Below are 8,173 nucleotides of genomic sequence, written 5' to 3' on the forward strand. Positions count from 1 at the left end.
CTTCTTCTTTCTCTCATTTCTCTCTTTCTCCTTCATTCATTCTGTCCCCTCTCCTTCCTTCCACCCTCCCTCTTTCTTTTTTCTTTCTTTCTTCCTTCCTTCCTCCCTTCCATCCCTTCTCATCTCTCTTCTCCCTCCCTTCCTTCTTCTCTCATCATTTTTCCTTCCTTCCTTCTTTCATTTTTCTCTTTCTCCTTCCTTCCTTTGTTCCTTCTGCCCCTTCCCATCTCTTCTTCCTTCTTTCCCCTCTCATCTTTTTTCCTTCTTTCTCTCATTTCTCTCTTTCTCCTTCATTCATTCCCTCTCCTCCCTTCCTTACCTCCCTCCCCCTCCCCCATCCCTCCCTCTCTTTCTTTCTTCTTTCTTTCTTTCTTTCTTTCTTTCTTTCTTTCTTTCTTTCTTTCTTTCTTTCTTTCTTTCTTTCTTTCTTTCTTTCTTTCTTTCTTTCTTTCTTTCTCTTCTTGTTCCTAACACTGCTGTGAAAGAGGAATCATCCAAAAGTTGCCAGCCAACTTTGTCCTCGGAAGGGCTAAGTTCAGTTGTACTTAGTCTAATGCTGTGTTTTTGAACCTTGGCAACTTTAAGGTGTGTGTATTTAAACTCCCACAGAATTCCTCAGCTACCATGAAAACCGGCTGGGTGACATTAAACCAATCACCATGAGATGGTGATTTCTAGTATCGCCTTAGGCACAAAAGCCGGCTGAGTGGCTTTGGGCCAGTCACCAGGAGGATGTGAGTTCTAGTCCCGCCCTAGGCACGCTGGGTGCCTTTGGAGCAATCACCAGGAGGCTGTGAGTTCTAGTCCTGCCCAGGAATGAAAATTTGCTGCCTGACTTTTAACCAGTCTCTCTCTCTCTCTCTCTCTCTCTCTCTCTCTCTCTCTCTCTCTCTCTCTCTCTCTCTCTCTCTCTTTCTTTCTTTCTTTCTTTCTTTCTCTTTCTCCAGCCCACCTTACAGGGTTGTTATGGGGAAAATAGGAGGAGGAAGGAGTATTAATGTATGTTCACTGGCTTGGGTAATTAAAAACAGGGTAAAAACATATTCTCATAATATTCTCGTCTTTTAAATTTGGGGAGGCATTTTAAAGTCACCAATGACAAGACGTTTTATTTTAAAAAACAACAACTCATTCAATTCCCCCCCCCCCGCCCCTTCCAGCATCATCTAACTCTAAAAGCGAAAGGGTGAAGATGGCTACATTTCCATCTGTTGTCAAAGCAAGAACATCCTATGTTAGCAGCGTTGACATCAAGTTTGGGTTTCGTTGGCATTTGGGGAGGAGGAGGAACACCCCAAACTCCTGGCTTTGCAAACTGGATTGTGAAATCAGAAGAGAAAGTAAAACTACTTTATATTTTATTTTATTTTATTATTTTATCTTATTTATTTTATTTATTATTATTATTATTATTATTATTATTATTATTATTATTATTATTATTATTATTTTATTTATTTTATTTTTATCTTATCTTATTTTATTATTTTATTTTTATTTTATTATTTTATTTTTATTTTATTTTTATTTTATTTTATTTTATTTTTATTATTTTATTTTATTATTTTATTTATTATTTTTTTATTTTTTTATTTTTTATTTTAATTTTATTATTTTATTTTTGTCTTATTTTATTATTTTATTTTATTTTATTTTATTATTTTATTTTATTATTTTATTTTATTTTATTTTATTTTTATTTCTTTTATTTTATTTTATCATTTTATTTTATTTTATTATTTTATTGTTATTTTATTTCATTTCATTTTGCATTCTTTCCAAGAAATGGCAAACCAGTTTGTGTCTACTTTCAGGAAGACTCAAGGGAGGTTTTCATTTTTAGAACGTCCTGCAACTGTGTTGTTTTCATTTTCTCTAGGGCCCTGAGCTTTGCAAGCCTTAATTATTTCTTAAGTGTCCAATTAACAATAAAAGGCCGAAAGGTTATAATTGTGGTTAATTCCACTCCTTGTGGAATTACAGTAGCACAGAGGGCTCTGGATTTACAGCCATTCGTTTAGCACAGTTCTGGAAGGAAAAAAAAAGACTTAACAACGGTTCTCTTGCTTACGATCTTCTGCAGCCTCCCTGCAATTACGTGATCAAAATTCGGGGGCTTTATGACAGTTAAAGACCACCCTTGAAGTGTTAATACTGCTTGATAAGGCCTTGGCAAGACCACACTTGGAATCCTGCATCCAATTTTGGTCACCATGATGTAAAAAACATGTTGGGAGTCTAGAAAAAGTGCAGAGAAGAGCAACAAAGATGATTGGGCTAAAACGTATGAAGAAGGGTTGCAGGAATAGGGTTGGGCTAGTCTAGAAAAGAGAAGGACTTTCGGGGGGGGGACATGATCCAGTATTTGAGGGGCTGCCCCAAAGAAGAGGGAGTCAAGCTATTCCCCAAAGCAGCTGAAGGCAGGATGAGGAACAATGGTTGGAAACTGACCAAAGGGAGAAGCAACCTGGAGTTAAGGAGAAACTTCTTAACAGTGAGGACAATTAACCAGTGGAACAGCTGGCCACCAGAAGTTTTTAAGAAGAGACTGGACAATCACCTGTCTGAGACGGTATAGGTTCTCCTGCTTGAGCGGGGGGCTGGACTAGAAGACCTCCAAGGTCCCTTCCAGCTTCTATTCTATTCTATTCTATTCTATTCTATTCTATTCTATTCTATTCTATTCTATTCTATTCTATTCTATTCTATTCTATTCTATTCTATTCTGTATTTTATTATTCTATTCTATTCTATTCTATTCTATTCTGTTCTGTATTTTATTATTCTATTCTATTCTGTATTTTATTATTCTATTCTATTCTATTCTATTCTGTATTTTATTATTCTATTCTATTCTATTCTATTTTATTCTATTCTGTATTTTATTCTATTCTATTCTGTATTTTATTATTGTATTCTATTCTACTCTTCTATTCTACTCTATTCTATCCTATTCTATTCTGTATTTTATTATTCTATTCTATTCTGTATTTTATTATTCTATTCTATTCTATTCTATTCTATTCTATTCTATTCTATTCTGTATTTTATTATTCTGTTCTATTCTATTCTATTCTATTCTATTCTATTCTATTCTATTCTATTCTATTCTATTCTATTCTATTCTATTCTATTCTATTCTATTCTGTATTTTATTATTCTGTTCTGTTCTGTTCTGTTCCATTCTCCAAAGCTCCTGAAGGCAGGACAAGAAGCAACGGCTGGAAACACACCGAAGAGAGAAGCAACCGGGAACTAAGGAGAAACTTCCTGAAAACGGGACTGCCTTCCAATATTTGAGGGGCTAAGCATCAAAATATTTAAGAATTAAACCCTCCAGGATCTGACGCCTGTCTGCAAAATTGGCAGCTTGTAAAGGAAATGAAGTCATTTATACAGATGCTAATTCCTTGTGGATTCTACTAAGAAACTTGGCAGTTAGAACTGTCCCCTGTGTGTGTGTGTGTGTGTGTGTGTGTGTGTGTGTGTGTGTGTGTGTGTGTGTGTAGGGTTTGGGAAACATATTTTTGCTTTTGAGCATGTTTCTGAATGGGTCGAAACGGTGCATTTAATCATAGTGAATGAATTTGCCTTCGTATGTATGCAAAAGTGTCTGTAATTGGGTACAGAGAGGGCCAGGCTGGAACATGTGCCCCACCCCCGAATTCTTGGGGGTATCCAATTTGGGGTCCCTTTTACAGGTAGCCCTTGACTTATGACCAGAATTGAGCACACAGCTTCCTTTGCTAAGCGAGGCAGCTGTTAAGTACTTTTTGACCCGTTTTACGACCTTTCTTGCCAGAGTTGCTAAGCGAATCACTGCCGTTATTAAATTAGTCCCACGGTCGTAAAGCAAACCCGGCTTCCCCCATTCACTTCGGCAGAAGATCGCAAAATGGGATCATGTACACCCCCACCCCGGGGACGCTGCGACCGTCATAAATAGGAGCCAGTTGTCGAGTGTCCGAATTTTGACAGGGATGCTAAAACGGTCGTAAGTGTGGAAAAACGGACATGTCGCTTTTTTCAGTGCAGCCGTAACTTCAAACGGTCGCTAAACAAGTTGAGGACTACCTGTATAGGTTGGGCAAAGGGAGAGGCTGTACGCGCCAAATGTGTGCTTTGATCCTGGAGAGGTTTGGAGACCCCCAAATCATCTGTTTCAACTGCTGAGCCCCACCCCCAAATATCCTAATGGTGCCACCCACTTCTGGAGAGCAGCTGTAGCCAATCAATCAGAATGGAGGTGGAAGGGACCTAGGAGGTCTTCTAGTCCAGCCCCTTGCTCAGGCAGGAGACCCTATACCAGGGGTAGGCATCCTTGGCTCTTTTATGACTCGTGGACCAACTCCTAGAATTCCTGAGCCAACATGGCCTCCTCATGACCTGTGGACTTCAACTCCCAGAATTCCTGAGCCAGCGTGGGGGAACTATGTCCCCCTCATGACTCGTGGACTTCAACCCCCAGAATTCCTCAGCCAGCATGGGGGAACTATGGCTCCCTCATGACTCGTGGACTTCAACTCCCAGAATTCCTGAGCCAGCCATGCTGAGGGGAAAGGGAGAGGTTTCCCTGTTGAGCCATGCTGGCTCAGGAATTCTGGGAGTTGAAGTCCACAAATCATAGAGCTGCCAAGGTTGGCCTAGCCCAGGGGTAGGCAACCTTGGCTCTTTTATGACTCGTGGACTTCAACTCCCAGAATTCCTGTGCCGGCATGGGGGGAAACTATGGCCCCTTCATGACTTGTGGACTTCAACTCCCAGAATTCCTGAGCCAGCGTGGCTCAGCTTGGAAACCTCTCCCTTTCCCCTCAGCATGGCTCCATGGCTCAGGAATTCTGGGAGTTGAAGTCCACCAGTCATAAAAGAGGCGAGGTTGCCTACCTCTGGCCTAGGCCATTTCAGACAAACGTTTTGTCCCGCCTTTTCTTAAAAACCTCCAGTGATGGAGCACCCACAACTTCAGGAGGCAGGTGGTTCCACTGGTTAATTGTCCTGACTGTCAGAAAATGTCTCCTAATTCCAGGCTGCTTCTCTCCTTGATTGGTTTCCATCCGTTGTTTCTTGTCTTGCCTTCTGATGCTATGGGTGGAGCCCCTCACAATTTCAACATCAAACCGTCTTCTGAGTATCTCTTCGGATGAAACTCATCAGACGAACTGAAGAAGCTTCTTGGGTCAGAAGCGAAACGCTTCCAAAAGAAGCAAACAAGACCCAACAAAGTCGAGTTGCCTTTTGGGAAAAAAAAGGCCGAAGCCTTCTCCCCGTTCTTCTAAACCAGGAGTCTCCAAACTGATCAATCAGAACACAGCTGGAAGGGACCTTCGAGGTCTTCTAGTCCAGCCCCCAGCTCAAGCAGGAGACCCCATACCACGAGTGTCAAACCCGCCACGTCATGTGACTTTTTTTTTTTTGCATTGCCCCTGCTGGGATGGACGCGGCCTCTGCCTGATGCAACTGGCCCGCGGGCCGGCAGTTTGACACCCCTGCCCTAGACCGTCTCAGACAAATCATAATCATAATAGTAAAGTTGGAAGGGACCTTGGAGGTCCTCTAGTCCAACCCCCTGCTCAGGCAGGAAACCCAATACCGTTTCAGACAAACGGCTGTCCAGTCTCTTCTTAAAACACTTCCAGGGTTGGAGCATTCACAGCTTCTGGAGGCAGGTGGTTCCACTGGTTAATTGTTCTAACCGTCAGGAAATTCCTCCTTAATTCCAGGTTGCTTCTCTCCTTGACGAGTTTCCATCCGTTGCTTCTTGTCCTGCCTTCAGGGGCTTCGCAGAATAGCTTGACTGCCTCTTCTTTGGGGCAGCCCCTCAAATACTGGAAGACTGCTATGATGCCCCCCCCCCAAAAAAAAGTCCTCCTTTTTTCTAGACTGGCCATTCCCAATTCCTGCAACTGTCCTTGGTATGTTTTGGTCTCCAGGCCTTTCATTATCCTAGTTGCTCTTCTCTGCACTTTTTCCAAAGTCTCAACCGAGGGCCCCCCCCCCTTCAGCTGAACAAATTTGGACGTCCTCTTCCGCCCCCATCGGGAGTTGGAGTTTCCCACTGGCTTCCAAAGCCTGTGTCCTCTCCCCCCTCCCACAATATCTCCCCCCCCCCCCGCTATTTCCAGCCCAGGTACTCTCCAGATTCTTTCCCCCAACTGCCAGCAGTCGGCACAATGATCTGGCGATTGAATCTGCCCGCCGGTGCATGACGTGTTTCCCCATTCGGAGCAAAGTTTCACTTTCCTTTTTCCTGAAACGAAATCATTTCGTTGAAAAAAGGAAGGAAAAAAAAAAGCTTTCTCTCCTCTGCCTTCCCCAGCCGGTTCTTGCAAATATAAATGAAGAGGTATTTTTTTTTTCCTTTTCCTGAAAGACACCTGATTTGAAGGAAACGGAGTAAAGATTGCCGGCCAGCTACCTGTCTACTTGCTTCCTCCCTTCAGGTGTTGAATAGAACAGAGCTGGAAGGGACCCTAGAGGTCATCTAGTCCAGGGCTTTTCAACCAGTGGCACGGGTACCACCTGTGGTACATTGGCACCTGGCAGGTGGTACGCGACCATCCTAGGAAAGCGGTAGCGGAGGAGGGGAATGACAGCACCGCGCAAACCTGAGCGAGAGACGGCTGGAGCTCAGCGGAAGCGCCAGGATCCAGCTGGAGCTCAGCACCAATCCTGGCGCTTCTGCTGAGCCCAGAAGAAGCCCCGATCAGCTGGAATGTTGCAGCATCTCCAGGGTCTTGTGATTTACGCTCAGATGCTTGGCAACCGATTCATATTTATGACGGTCACAGTGTCGCAGGGTCATGGGAAGTGACCAAAACCTCCTGCAACCGCCCAGCAGACGGGGGGGGGGGGCGAATAAAAACCAAACATCCCTACCCCACCCCACCCCCGCTGCCAATCCTGGACAGAAATGCTCGGGCAGGAGGAAGAACGCCGCCGGGCGGGCAGGCAGGTAGGTGTCTTGCAGCAGGCAGGTGCTGTGGCTGGGGGGCCCCCACTTTTTTCAGTACCATTGTAACTTCAAACAGTCACTGAGCGAACTGTCGTAAGTCGAGGACTACCTGTACTTCATCACTTTTTTCCTCTCTTTTTTTTTCTGTCATCAAGTTTTTGACCCCTTGCTAGGCGACTGGTGGCACTCGGATGTTGCCATATCCTAAAAGTGTCACAATGGGTGAAAAAGTTGAAAAGCCCTGGTCTAGTCCAGCCCCTTCTCAAGCATTAAAACCTATACCATCTCAGACAAGTGCTACTGTCCAGCCTCTTCTTATTTATTTTATTTTTATTTTTTTATTTTAATCCCATTTATATCCCGCCCTTCTCCGAAGACTCAGGGCGGCTTACAATTTAAGCCCAAACCAATGTGCTTAGCAATAGCTTAAAAATCGTGGAGCGTCCACGATTTCTGGTGGCAAGCTGTTCCCCTGGTTAATTGTCCTCACTGTTAGGAAGTTTCTCCTTAATTCCAGGTTGCTTCTCTCTTTGGTCAGTTTGCAACCATTGTTTCTCGTCCTTCCCTCTGGTGCTTTGGATAATAAGGTGACCCCCTCTTCTTTGTGGCAGCCCCTCGGATACTGGAACGCTGCTGTCGTGTCTCCCCTATTTCTTCTTTTCTTTAGACTAGCCAAACCCAAGTCCCGCAGCCGTTCTTCGTATGTTTGAGTCTGCAGGCCTTGGATCATCCTGGTTGCTCTTCTTTGATTGTTACTTTTCCTTGATGGCCGTCACTCGCTCGCGCGGGTGACTGGAGGCTGTCTGCACACAGCTGTACAGGTGGTCCTCGGCTTACGACTGCAATGGAGGCCAACATTTCTAACGCGGAGCAAGACAATTGTTAAGTGACTTTTGTCCCCACTGTGCAATCTCTCTTGCCACAGTTGTTTGGTGAAACCACTGCAGTCGTTAGTAACACGGTTGTTAAGTGGGTCTGGCTTTGACTTGGTGTGTCAGAAGGTTGCCAAAGGGGATCCCGGGACCCTAGGACGGTCATAAATAGGAGTCGGTCGCTAAGTGTCTGAATTTGGATCACGTAACCGTGAGGATGCTGCCATGGTCGTAAGTGTGGAAAATCCCTTTTTTCACTGCCGTTGTAACTTCAAACAGTCACTAAAGAAATCGTTGTAAGTTGAGGACTGTTTGTAAATGTTTCCTGGTTGCCAACTGCCCCAAAACG

Source organism: Vipera berus, assembly GCF_964194415.1.
Source record: "Vipera berus genome assembly, chromosome: 6".
NCBI lineage: Eukaryota > Metazoa > Chordata > Lepidosauria > Squamata > Viperidae > Vipera > Vipera berus.